Consider the following 15,249-nt stretch of genomic DNA (forward strand, 5'->3'; position numbering starts at 1 on the left):
GGATGAACCGCCTGGGTATTTTCCTCCTCCTCAGGTTCAATGGGCACCAGTCTCTAGACTTTAAAACGTGGAAAACTATGAACATGATAAGAACTCCAGCAAAATCAAACATGGTAAAATGGTAGAAAATAGACCAAGATAATGTGAACTGCGACTATGGAGAAACACAGAATATGGAACATATTCTGTATTTATATTTGAAACTAAACAATAAATTCACCACAAATTGACCCCCCCCCCCCCCCCACCAAATTACCCACAGAACTTTTCAGCTGTTTAATTTATATTTATACTAAATATTATAATACACCCACAGACTTTAAAATAAATCCTCCATGGCTTACAGATAACATAAAACTATTGATAAAGCTGAGAGATAAAGCTCTTTCTAAATACCGAACAACAAAACGTCCAGCTCATTACCAGTCAAGTACAAGGCCGATTTTTGAAATTTTGAAAAATTTCACTACTGTTGCAATAAGAAACGAAAAAAGGGGGTATTTTAATTTTTGTTTGAATACTTATGGTAGAAATAGTAAACAAATGTGGCAACAAATCAGAAAGTTGGAAACCGGCAAATAGAGAAATACCGCAAAATTTGGATAATCCTAATAATATAAATAATCATTTTCTTTTAGTAACTGGTAATATGACTGAGCCAGATCAGAACTTATTACTTTTCTATAATAATAATTTAAAGAAATTAAAACTAAAGCAGTGGGAGCCGACGAATTACAAATTGACATGCTTTTGCTATGTTGCCCATACATTTTACCATTCATAACTAATATTGTTAATACCTGTATTGAATTATCAGTTTTTCCCGATGAATGGAAAATATCAAAAGTTTTTCCTTTGCCTAAGAAATCCAACATAACTAGTATGAGTGAACTCAGACCTATTTCCATTTTATCTGTGTTGTCGAAAGTTTTAGAAAAAATAATAAAAAATCAAATTGAACAACATACAAGTCAATATGATATTTTACCAACTAGTCAGTCAGGCTTTCGGCGGGGCTACACGGCTACAGCTGTGCAACAGCGCTATTGGAAGTTACCGATGACATACTTCGAGACATAGATAAGGGAAATTCTAGTATACTAATACAAAAGCTTTTGACACAATAAATCATCAGTTATTATTCAATATTTTGCATTATGTAGGGTTCTCTCCAAATGCTATTAAATTTATTAAACATTATCTTACTAACAGATCTCAGTTTGTGGAAACAAGTTCGAGAATGTCTAATAAAAAAAATATATTTTGTGGTGTGCCCCAAGGTTCAGTTTTGGGACCGGTTTTATTTTGTCTATATGCAAGTAACGTATCTACTGTTTTAGAAAATTGTAAAGCTTACATTTATGCAGATGATACTCAGATAAAAATTAGTATAACCGAGTTCGATAGTATTATCACAAATGAACGTATTAATACAGAATTGTGAAAACTCGTAAACTTTTCAAAAAGACATCAGTTAATCATAAATCCCACTAAAACTCAAATGTTAGTGTTCGGAAAAAACAAAGACGTCATTTCAGAGCAACTATCAGTCTCAATTGATGGTGTTGATGTATTATCTGTTAATGTGGCACGAAATTTAGGTTTAGAATTAGATACAGATCTCAAATTTGGCAGTCATGTGAATAAGTGCATTAAACGGGCTTATACCAATCTAAAAATGCTTTTTCCGCATCGTCACATTTTAGATCAAAAGACAAAAATTTTATTGTGTGATACAATGGTTCTCAGTCAGTTTAATTATTGTGATACCGTATATGGTCCGTGCCTTGACAATATAGAAACAACACCCAAAGGGCTCAAAACTCTTGTTTCCGGTACATCTACGGTATCAGAAAATTCGAAAGAATTAGCCATAAACTGATTGAAGCTAAATGGTTAAATATGAAGAGTAGAAGAGAGTTACATTTGACCACGTATCATAAAATAATATTATATAAGTCTCCACCATATTTATACAATAAAATTACGTTTCGCAGTGATGTGCACAACATACATACTCGTTTCAGAGGCCAAATATCACCACCTGCTCACCGAACTACTAAATTTCAAGGATCATTCACATATGATTTTTAAAATATATAACTAAGTACCCCAACATCTAAAATATCTACCAATAAGTACTTTTAAGACTAAGTACAAAAAAGAAAGTAAATACCAATTCTTTTTCTTTGTATTTTTTTTAATGTCATATATCATTTGTTTTTGTTTATAGTAATAAAGGGATGACACTTCATTGTATCAGCCTAGCTGTTTGTCATCTCTTTTTTGCAGAAATGTATTATTAAATTTAATATGTAAGTATTATAATGTATTGTTACATATCATTCTGCAAATAAAAAACATATTATTATTATTATTATTACTTTCTATCATATACCTTTAGATAACATTTTTTATCTCAACGCAGAATGAAGTAAAAACTTCTGTTGTATTTAGGTATATGAATGTATTAAAAAATTCCTTTACTGAAAAATTTATCCACAAGGTAGAGGAAACTGTACAAAACGTTTTCGGTCAAAACTGACCATCATCAGTGTGAACCTGGAAATAAGTAAACCATTTGACAGCAAAAGGGTGAAATTTTGACAGTTGAAAAAATAGAAAATGTGTTTACTTACGTCCAGTGTACAAGTATTTGAAACTAGCAAAATACTTGTACTCTGGACGTAAGTAACCACATTTTCTATTTTTTCAACTATCAAAGTTTCACCCTTTTGCTTTCAATTTAAATAATTTACTTATTTCTAAGTTCACACTGATGATGAACAGTTTTGACCGAAAACGTTGTGTACAATTTCCACTACCTTATGGATAAATTTTAAGGAATTTTTTAATAAATTCATATACCTAAATACAACAGAAGTGTTTACTTCATTCTACGTTGTTTTATCGAAGGTATACAGCCAACTACAGGGTTTACCCTTTTTACCCTTTTTATTTTTTTATCTTTTTTTTGCTATACTTGGTCTTAAAGTCCAGATCAGAGGACACTCATCCCCTATATATAATACAAATTGATAGACATTTTTTAAAAATATTATTTCTCTATCTATCGAAATTCCTAAGAAGACTATTGTAAATTGGGATTGAACAGAATTGTGGAGAACACACATATGCTTGCCTTAGAAATTCTTTAGATAATTGATTTTGTATCCTTACTTTGAACCAATTTAGATACCTACAGTTTAACCATCCTAATTAATTTATGCAATGAAACATGTACAGCGCCTTGTATGTGACCTGTACAGTTCACTCCTAATTACACAAAATATGCTTATTTGATAATATATTACCTAAAGGGTTATTATTCCTATTCTTAGATATCTTACAGTACTCTAAAGCTGGCCTACGAGTAATCTAAAGTTTAGTAAAACAGTTCCCTCTTTTCATCGATTATTTACCAGGAACAATATTCTTTTGAAAACATTTCGGTATTGTCTTCAGAATTTCATTTTGTTTAATTCGATTTTGCAGGAAAATACGAAAGCGAAAGCAGCAGCAAATCCAGCTGGCGTTGAAATCCACAAGAACTTTTCAAGTGAATACACTGCCGAAGTGTTCTTTACTGTTAAACAAAGCAGTTCTCAAACTTGTGTTACAAAGAGCAACGATGCCAGATCGGGATTTTGATCTGAATGTTTTCTTTTATTGTCTTAACAGAATATAAAGAATAAAAATATATATATACAGTGGAACCCCGATAAGTCGGCCTCCGATAACTTGAAAGTCCGGCTAACCCGTACTGATTTTCGTCAGACGAAATTGACAAAACCGAAACTGACGTGAGTTTTTCACCAAGAAATGAGAAATGAACAATATTGTATACAACTTTACGTAATTTAGATGTACTGTGCATATGTACTTCATGTTTTTGCAATTATAATGGAGTTTATCTGCAAGTATATTATGTTTTATCAATTTTTACCATATTCTCCGGCTAACCAGAATATTCTATAACCCGAATCGACCGCGGTCTCGATTAATCCGACTTATCGAAGTTCCACTGTACTAAGGATTTCCACAGTTTTCACTTCTGTGTTTTTTTTTTGCTGTCAGTCCCCTTCCTGCAAATTTCCTCTTTCCATTGCATCGTCTACTTCATCTCTGAAAGATCTTCGCAGTCTGCCTCTCTTCCTTCTTCCTATCGTGCAACACTCTGTTATTCTGTTTATCCAACGTTTTGTGTCTGCTCTTCTTACATGTCCATAACAGGTTAATCTCTTCTGTTCTGTGTAGTCTAGGATTATGTCCAAGTTCATTTTCATTCCTTTCTTAATCTCTACCTTTCTATTTATTCAAAGGATGTCAGGGGCAGGCCGGCCCTAGGGATTTTGGAGCCCTGGGCAAGATGGGCGACTGCCGCCCCCCTCCTTGGTAGACCCATGACTCACCACCGTCCTTCAGCTATCACCAAGATTGGATTTTTTCGTTATGTGCATTGTGCTAAATTATTTAATACGCCATTTTCCACTTTATTTGAACGATACACGCTTAGAAACATATATATTTGCAATAATTTCATAAAATATCACTACATTACTATATTAACATACTTTAATATCCAAAAACTCACTATCCCCATATCCATAATTACACACTTACTTTTTTCAGTAACATCCTTCTTGCCTTGGTACGGGAAAAGTCTTAATAATTCTCCAAGATCCAGGGACTCAGCTATTTCGTGTTCAATAGAGATTGTCGTTGAGCACTCAAACGTTGACATAGTTGATCTTAAGTAATTTTTTATTAGTTTCAGCTTTGAAAAGGTTCTCTCTCTAGAGCCCACTGTCACTGGTAGGGTTAATAAAATCCTCAAAGAAACATTAACGTTGGGTTCGAAATCAAAATCATACTCTCTTATCAATTTCAGGATCTTTAGAGGTGTACTCTTGGGCTTCACAATCGTAGAAAGAACTTTGAGTTCATCTTTGAGATCAGCATAATTGGGATAATTCAAAAATTCCACCATGGCTCTTAATTTGTTGAAATATATCACTTAATACATTAACGGTTGTGTCTATAATTTTTAAATAGTAAGTCATTTTAGATATAATAAGTCAACTTTATATCGTGTCTCTGGATCCTAGGTCCACACTTTCATCTTCAGCTTCATAGCCAAATTGTCTTTTCCTCTTTCTTGCTATTACTGTGCGTCCGATTTTCGGATCTCAATTTCTAACTTGGATAGCTCTTTTGCGTCTGTCAAATAGCCTTGGAATTTTAAATCACTTCTGAAAGACTTAAAATAGATTTTCGTTTTTTCTAATATACTGACAGCTTGATACGTTCCCATATTAAATACTCTGCAGTGATTTGCTGACTACGTTGATGTAAAGTAAAATGTCATGCCATATTACCACAGAGCAAAGAAAAGTAAAATCACTGATTTGATTTGCCAAAGAGCTTCTTCATGAGCAACCATTTTATCGTTGTTTTTATTTACAGTGATTTCTACAAGAGCATCGTAGATTTTTTCAATTTGGTATCTAATCGGAGTAATTGCATCAATTCTATTTTCCAATCTAGTTTCGGACATAGACTTCAATGTTATGCTAGAAATATGATTTTTCAGTATAGCCCAACGATGAAAGATGCTAAGAAAAAGTTTTAAATTTTTGACACTAAGGAAAAGAAAGAAACTGCAAACTGTGAGGCTTTAGCAGCATCGTTCACGACTGAGTTGGGTAAATGGGTAGAACAAGGGACAAAAAGTTCTTCCCTTTCATATTTGCCCCAGTATCATACCCTTGTCCTCTCATATCTTCCAAAGGTATTCCCAGTTCATTCGGTTTTTGCAAAATAACTTATGTAACTCCCAAGCCAGTGGTTTCCAGTACAGGCACAAATACAAGAAAATATTCTGCAATTTTTACACTTGAAGACCGATGGGTGAAGACTCGGGGACCGATGGGTGAAGAGTATATTGTTAGGAGGTGAGGAAGAAAAGTGTCTGGAAGCAGCCAAAGAGGATCTACAAAGATCAGGCGTTGTAAATTGAAAGTCAGCTGCCCTTGACAAAGTAGAGTGGAGACAGAGAGTTGAAAAATTTCAAGCCATGAGCACCTTACACCTGTAGTGCTGTTATAATATAACAGCACTGCAGGCTTCAGGGGCCCATAGCTTGAAATCTTTATGGCCCATAGATGTATATTATACAGGGTGTTTCATTAAGAATTGTCCATATCGTAACAAAATACGAAGATTTAACCTAAAACACTTAAATAAAATATTTTTCCTTACCGAAATACAGAGTGTTTTATTACAAATGTTCTAAAATTAATTTAGCCCATTTTTAAAGCACCTTTTAATATTTTTTGTTCAAACTTAACACACAGCTTACACACGTTAGGATACTTTAACTAGTGTTAAAATATAGGTTTTTGCTGTTCCCAGAGGCGTGCTGTAGGGATATATACTTCTTTTTCACCCCTTTTCCCCCTCACAATCTACGCCACTGTCGTAATAATCATTTCAGCATGTTTTTTTGATTCTGCGTTACTTTTTACGTAAATACCATCCTTTTGTCTCAATGCGATAGAGTAAGTAGTTTTCAAGTTATTTGCGTTTTAATGTAATGGATTTAATAAGATTATGTACTTTAAACACATAATCTTATTGAATGTATCTTATTGAAAGTCTTTTTACTGCAAAAGCAAGATTACATAGGTCAAAATTTATGACGTCATAGCACTGCCAAATCATTATAATGTGACTTTTCATCATGGCCACGTTAATGCCATTACTTGTCAGATATTTTCTTTGTTTTTGTTTACTATAAAAATATTATCTCTAATTCTTTATTCTAATTAATGATGTCAATTGGTTTTCATTTCTTGCCGAAATATATTAATAATACGCCGAAATATTTGTACTGTTAATTAACGTAAATAAACATCAACTTTAAAATTGACATTTCTCTAGCACAGATACGACACCCACACGGAACTGACCGATCTTGCAAAAGTGTCAACATGGTATTATAATAAGAAAACCGTAATCGCGATTACATTGAGAATTTTAGAATTATGTTAATTAAATAACCAAAAACATTTTTTATTATTAATAATATAAATTTTCTGAAACAATCCTTTAAGTTAAATACTCCAGAAAATAATAATTTTATTTTTCTACAACCGTGTTAAAAATGCAATTTTTAGCACTCCATACGAGCGTTAAAAATGCTACTTTAAGGCACTAGTGCTTCAATTAGTATATTGTGCAACAAGTGCAGAAAGGTACTAATTTCTCACGAGTTTGAAAAGTTGCGGTACGAGCGCAAGCGAGTGCCGCAATTCAAACGAGTGAGAAATTACCTTTCTGCACGTGTTTCACACTATACTTTTTCTACAAGTACAGTTTTTCCTAAAAATAAAAATCACAATTTCCAAACGACGATTAATTATAATAGGTACCAATGTGATAAATTTTAAACTGTATTTAATTAATACCTACTAATCAATTTAAATTCCTTATACCTAAATAAATTGCACAGAAATCAGTTAAAAAATTAATGCACTGCCTTAATTTGTTTAAATTTAAACAATTATTACACATTATTGACATTATATTTTATGCAGTCACGGATTTACACAAAACCTACTTCATTCGACGTCTCTTGCACAGGTTGCTAAATCCTTATTGGTTATTTGATAATTATAAAATGTTTAATAAGAATAAAATTGTAAAATAAAACAGTTGTAACATCCATAATTTAGTTTCTATGCTATAGTTAAATATAATAATTGTCTTATAGGTTATATATTTGTCTAAAGTTTAACCACGGATGTAAACAGAATATAACGTTACTCAGAATGCGGTAGTCCACGGATGTAAACAGAATATAACGTTACTCAGAATGAGGTAGTCAACTGTGCAGAAAAGAACTTTGCGGCACAGAAACGTCACTTTGCGGCACAAAAACGTCACTTTTCTGCACACTAATGTCAAATATCTTATACTGTGAGAAAATATCAAGTTTGCTAACGTAAAACCGTGCAGAAAAGTGCACTTTGAATAGTGGTTGTAGAAAAAAATTTTAAGGCACTGCAGTTCGTATTGACCGTATAGGCAATTTTGATGTAATGTCAAAAAAATATAAAAATGGAATGTCAGTCAAGTTCAAGTAAAATTGTTTGTAGATATTGTCCTGTAATTACGTTTGTAGAAAAAATATTGTATGATATGCGTGTTAAAAAGCACATTTTTAAGGCATTCATGTGAATTGCAGAACTTGCTATCGCTCGTTCTGCAAACTTTCACATGCGTGGCTTAACCCGCCAGTGGTCGCTATATGAGATTTTGTCTCACGGTTTCAGTAAATTGCGCACAACTTTTTTTCTGGAAAATTATACGCGCTGTAGTTCAATCTAGTCTCCTAACTATCCTCCCTCGACAATCTGATATACTTGTCCGTTCAGATAGTGACTCAGTTTACTTAGTATCACCATATTGTTGAGTCAGTGCGCTTCATGTGAGAGATTCTCTCATCAAGCGAACACCGGCGTCACCAATTGTGTATAAAAATTAATTTTACTTTTCCCTTTAAAACCGAAAGTAATATCCTTTTATGATGTAATAAAAGGCACCGTCGATGTGGTCGATGATATGAAAATCCTGTATTCTTTTTCACGGGTTAGTTGTAGATGGTCACTTATCATATATTTTTCATTGTTAAATATTGGCGGCATCAATAGTCACATTTTATATAAAGATAATAATAATAAAACAGAAAAACCTCGTGTCTTTTTAAAGCAAATGACTGTATCGTCGATGAAACCTCATCTTTTTTGTAAAATTTTGTAAAGAAAGGCAAAAGTTGGATAGGTGAGAGAAAATCTCATGCGCGACCACTCGCGTAACAACCTACCTAGCGACCAATGCCGGGTTAAACGTGTACTTTTAACACTTATATCATAAATAACTATTAAATATATTAGACAATCGTACGCTACTGATATGACAGTTTTGTGTTGCTACATTTTTACTTCATTTCGTACATATTTTGATTCACTGTACTGTTTTTATAAATACCTACATATTAAAAAATATAGCTTAATTTAAAAACTATTGTAATTATTGTTGGTTGGGTCCAGGAATCTTTACCCGTGCGTCATCATTTAAAGCATACGAAATAAGTCGATGATAAGTCGGAAATTGAAATCTACTAAACGCAACGACAAGTGAGAGTAAGTAGCTACTGCTCCTATCACGGAATAAAATTTGAGTCATCAAATATATGTTTTATCTCGCCAATATGTGTTTATTGTGTTTGTATTGAGAAACATATTATGTCAAGTCAAAATGCTTTTTTAATAGATTATTTTGAACAAGAACGAAATAATGGGGATTCCCTTTTATCATTAACTGCAGAGAAGTAAGTTAACGAATTTAGATTTCTTAGCTTAGGTTTATTAGAATAAGATTATTACTAGATTTTTATAGGTTAGGTGAGATAAATATCTGGAGCATTTAGCCTAGTTATTATTTTTATAGCAAACAAAAAAAAGTATCTGACAAGTAATCACATAACCGTGGCCATGATGAAAAGTCACATTCTAATGATTTGACAGTGCTCTTACGTCAGAGGTTTTGACCTACGTAATCTTACTTTTGTAGTAAAAAGACTATAGTATAAAATACATAGTGTTATGAAATCCATTATTTGAAACGCAAAAACTACTTACTTTATCGCAATGAAACAAAAGGATGATATTTATGTAAAAAGTAACAAGGAATCAAAAAAACATGCTGAAATGATTATCGCGACAGTGGCCTCGATTGTGAGGGGCAAAAGGGGCGAAAATGAAGTATATATCCCTACAGCACGCCTCTGGTAACAGCGACAAATTATCTTTTAAGACTGGTTAAAGCATCCTAACATGTGTAAACTGTGTTTCAAGTTTGAACAAAAAATATTAAAAAGTGCTTTAAAAATGGACTAAAATAATTTTAGAATATTTGTAATAAAACACTCTGTATCTCGGTAAGGAGGAATATTTTATTTAAGTCTTTTAGGTTATCTTCGTATTTTGTGCTGAGGTTTCTCAGTTATTATATGTACAATTTTTAATAAAACACCCTGTATATTTTCAATGTTGATTTATAGGCTGTAACAATTTTTTTCTTAACTCTTTTTCTTTTAAACATATTTTTCTTATGTTTACAAAATTATGTGCCTCTGTAAGTCCTCCGTTTACCTATAACTGATTTTCCTGCGACGTTTTTGACCTTTAAGATAAATCATACTCACCGGCAACACTGTAGAATATCGACAAAAGACAAAACAATCTTGAGAGTTGTGCTATTAGCAGGAAACAAATTAGGGAGAAGGCGACAATGGAACGTTTTCATTTCAATGGGTTATAAGAAAATAGAAAGTGAAGGGAAAGGGGTTCTTGTTGAAGTTTCAATTGCTTGCTTAAGCACCGAAAAAACTCATCAGAATTTATATTGGCGTTTAGGCTTTATTGCGATGTTGTTTTCAAGTCAAAAAACTGTTTTGTCAATTTGTTCTTTGTGAATCAACTGCTTTGGAAACAAGTATTTAGGATGAAACGATATTGTTTCTGAGAAACGTCTTTAAAGTGCACATTTTTTTTAATTTACGTAAGAAAGGCGAAACTGAATGGTTTTAGAAACGGTTATTTCAGATCTTGCATAATATGCTTTCTATAAAGAATGTAACAGAAAAACATTGAAGGCTACCAGTATAAAATAGTTCTTCTTCTTACATAAAACTACTTTAGCTTTTATTTTATTCGATATAGCTTCCTTTTAACTCAATACGATTTTGAAAGCGATTTTGAAGTCGGAATACGTCCGACTATTGCGATTCTGGAAGCTCTTAAAATAGGCTTTTGTTACGTCATTATCAATACTTGGCATATCACTTAAGGACATGAAAACAAACACATGGATAAGACAGCAAACCAAAGTCACCGATGTGGTACAAAAATCATTAAAATTGAAATGGGAATACGCTGGACATGTACCTAGGAGCGATCTAAACAAATGGCACAGAACAATTCTAACCTGGAGACCATACTAACACAAAAGACCCAGAGGAAGACCTCCTACAAGATGGACAGATGATCTTAAACGAACTGCCGGGAAAAATTGGCTACAAGTAGCGTACAACAAAAAACAATGGAAAGGAAGACTTGAACAGGCTTATGTTCAGATGTGGACGTGAATGGCTAGACGAATAAGAAGAAGAAGAAGAATGTCATTATCTCTTCGTTCGAGCTGATTTTATTTACGAGCCATCTCTTGAGATTTGCAAATCAGGAGAGTCAGCCGGATGGGAAAGAAATTCGAAACAAAACTCTTGAATTTCGTGAATATTGAAAATACCTTGGAGAGCCCTGGCAAGGAGTTGATGAACAGCATGGCCCTCTAGGTCACTCTTAGATTTTCTGCCGACCTTTTCGCTAATGTTAGGTTGTCTGCTCCGTATGTTATCACCGGCAATACGCACTGTTCATATACTATTCTCTTCGGACATATAGGCATATAATTTTTACATATTTGACATAGCTTACCAAACGCAGCCCAGTCCAAACCTATTCTGAGGTGTATCTCGTGTGTTTGGTTATTCTTTCCAATTTGTATCTCGTGCCCAAGGTATTTTTACATGCGCGTTTCTGTTATGCTGGCTCTATAATGCTGGCATGCTGGCATGCTGGCATGCTGGCATGCTGGCATGCTATAATGTTCTGTGCAAGCTCTAAATTTGACATTATTTGAGTTTTGCTTACTTAGCCCAGTCGGGATAGCATTTGACCTTGCATTAGGAGCTGCCCCAAATTTTATTTTTCTAATCTTTAGGGAGGGTCAATATTAGTACAAATTTAAAATCTCGACTCAATTCCACCGTTGCGTTAGCCGCCATCTTGATTTTAAACGAGAACCGTTTTTGCTCAATATTTCCGCCATTTTCAATTTTTTGACAAAAAGTGTAGAAACTGAAATTGTTGAAAATGCGATTTTCTATAATTTCATTTATTATAATTTTTTTCGTGCGGTCGATATTTTCCGAGTTATGAGGGGAAAATAGTGACAGTTGTAGCATAATTATTGAATTATTGAATTATCTCGTTTATTATTAGTTTTACAACAAATATTTACCTATACAAAAATGAAGAGAATTAAATTTTGTACAATTTTGATGCCGTTCATTTTTTTTATAAAATCAATATTTAAGGTAGTACGTATGTGGTAAAGGTGGGAGCGTAAGACCTGATTGATTTTGTAGCAATTGTTTTTGTTCAATATCTCCGCCATTTTCAACTTTTCGACAAAAAGTGTAAGAACTGGAATTGTTGCAATTACGATTTACTACAATTTTTCGAGAGAACCAGTGGCGGATCTACAAGGGGGGAAATGGGAAAATTCCCCCCAACAGGGTCCAAAATTAAAAAAAAAATTGTTGGAACATCACGATATATTAGCTAACATAAAACTTAAAATATCGACAGACAAATTCAACCAATAAAACCCGCTAGTTAATAAAATTAAGTGAACTTAATGTATATAATGTCTTTTTATGTTTTTTATATACTTAGTTTGGTTGATGTTTCATTGAAAGTTTCAAAAATTGTATAAAATATAATTCTCTTTATTTTTGTTTATGTACAATTATGTCGTAAAGTAATTAATAAATAATTCAAAAATTATGCTTTTCCTCCGCTTCCATTATTTTCCCCCTTAACTCGGAGAATATTGATCGTATAACAAAATTGTGCCAAAGAAATTGTAGGAAATTGCATTTCCAACAATTTTCTTTCCCACCATTTCTGTCGAAAAGTTGAAAATGGCAAAGATATTAAGCAACAACAGTTCTCATTTAAAATCAATATGGCGGCTAATGCAACCGCGGAATTCAGTCCAGATTTTAAATTTACACTACTATTGATCTCTCCTAAAGGATATAATTATAACATTTGGGGCAGCTCCTAATGCAAGGTTAGGACTGTTATTCGTCTAACCCGACTGGACTATACGTTTATTCGGAGACCTACTGCTGATGCAGCTTGTGCCATTTCCAGAAGCATATGCTTTACCTCGCCGATGTTATCCGTAATCAGAACGATGTCATCTGTGAATATAATGCCGCATCCGCATTGGTAAATTTTTCGTGCGTATTGAACTAATGATTCGTCGCAAGAGTTTGCGTCGCAAATTTTTACCAGTGAGGACGTAGCGGTCAAATCATTTGATTTTCAAAACCGACAACCGATGGAGCGTGTGCGTAGTGTGCGTCGAAAATTCTTGCGTCAGATTTATGCGACGAACACGTCCACACTAGCACAATAGCACGCAAATATTTGCGACGAACAGCTGGTTCGAAGCAAATTTTTACCAGTGAGGTTACACAGCGTAAGGTGCTTTAATCTTTTGCCATCAATATTAATACCTCTAACTAGTTTTGATGGGAAATAAGCAACAATTTTACTAAAAAAATGATTTTATTAACTAAAAGTCTAATCAATCTTTATTAGTCAAATCTGAACCATCTTTTCTTTTCTTTTAGATTTTATTAACGTTTCGACGCCCAAGTCGGGTGTCGTTGTCAAAATACAAAATAATACTGGATTAAACAAAAATTTTGTGGCTTAGCAAAAAATTCTTCTAATAATTTATTTAATCTGACTTATTTAAATCGGCAATTCAGTTATATATTATACATTTTAAAGTAGAAGGCTTTAAAATGATATTGCCAATATTTATGAGTTGCGTTCCTGGGACGACTTTATTGAAAGATAGTTCATTCGATTACATGAAATCAACCCCAACTCAAGAATATTCGTCACTAAAAAATCATAACATGTGATCTGCCTTTAAAAAGACAACCACATGCAATGGTGGCAGTAAAATTCTCGCGCTAGAGATTCCATAATAAAACCTGGTGATACTATCCCGACATCGTAAGTATTAGGTCTTACTTTAGTTTACTCTCAAAACTAATACCAAATTCTGACCTTAATATGTACATATGTTATTTTAAATTATAAATAATATTAATAATACATATATATATAAACAATACTAAAATATAAAATATGTACCAACTCGATATGTTATTGACGTACTAATTCTGGTATTTTCTTTCTATTGATTTCCTCTTTTAGTATGGGTAACCACATCCTACTGCATTCTACCGAGGAATTTGCGACAGAATTGGCTTCATTTAGCATAATAATTATAAATAGTACCACAAGGTTTTTTCCTGGTTTTCCCTCGTAGTTTACTATGGAATCTCTAGCGCGAGAATTTTACTGTCACCATTGCATGTGGTTGTCTTTTTAAAGACAGATCACATGTTATGATTTTTTTGTGACGGATATTCTTGAGTTGGGGTTGATTTCATGTAATCGAATGAACTATCTTTCAATAAAGTCGTCCCAGGAACGCAACTCATAAATATTGGCAATATCATTTTAAAGTCTTCTACATTAAAATGTATAATATATGTTTGAATTGCCGATATAAATGAGTCAGATTAAATAAATTATTAGAAGCATTTTTTTTTACTAAGCAACAACATTGTTGTTTAATTCATTAATATTTTTTGTATGTTGACAACGACACCCGATTTGGGCGTCAAAAAGTTAATAAAATCATTTTTTTGTAAAATTGTGGCTTATTTCCCATCAAAACTAGTTAATTGCAAAAATGCCACAAGAAAATAGCTTCAGAGAACAACATTAATACCTCTATTAATACAATACCTTGTCCCAGGATAATGATTTTAATGCGTATTCAAGGACAGCTGTGAAATGTCAATTAGTTGGTAATGCCTTTCAAATAAAAAATTTTCTTATGAAATTTTCATTTTTAAAATAAAAAAAACAAAATTTTTCAATTTTAGTTAGACAAATAATAGACAAATAGTTTGTAAAACGATATCAAAACACAAATTTTTACCAGCTGAATACTTTTTGAATGTCAAAACACACAAGGTTCGATATAAATCTCGAATGGAGTCGGTTGCAGCAGAATGTGAAAATTTTTATGAAATAAATGAATAATAATGCGCCATTTGTTATACAATACGCGGAACGCGCATTCGGGCTTCGTACTAAATAAAAAATGAGCGTCCATGTAACAAGACATACGTTATTTATGCTTGTGAGAATGAAAATTTTAAATAATAAAAAGATAACCACAACCATTTTACAAATGAGTCTGTGAACTATAGATGAAGTTTTAATAGTGACAAATACATTT

This window comes from Diabrotica virgifera, chromosome 6 (genome assembly GCF_917563875.1).
Source record: "Diabrotica virgifera virgifera chromosome 6, PGI_DIABVI_V3a".
In the NCBI taxonomy this organism is placed as follows: Eukaryota; Metazoa; Arthropoda; class Insecta; order Coleoptera; family Chrysomelidae; genus Diabrotica; species Diabrotica virgifera.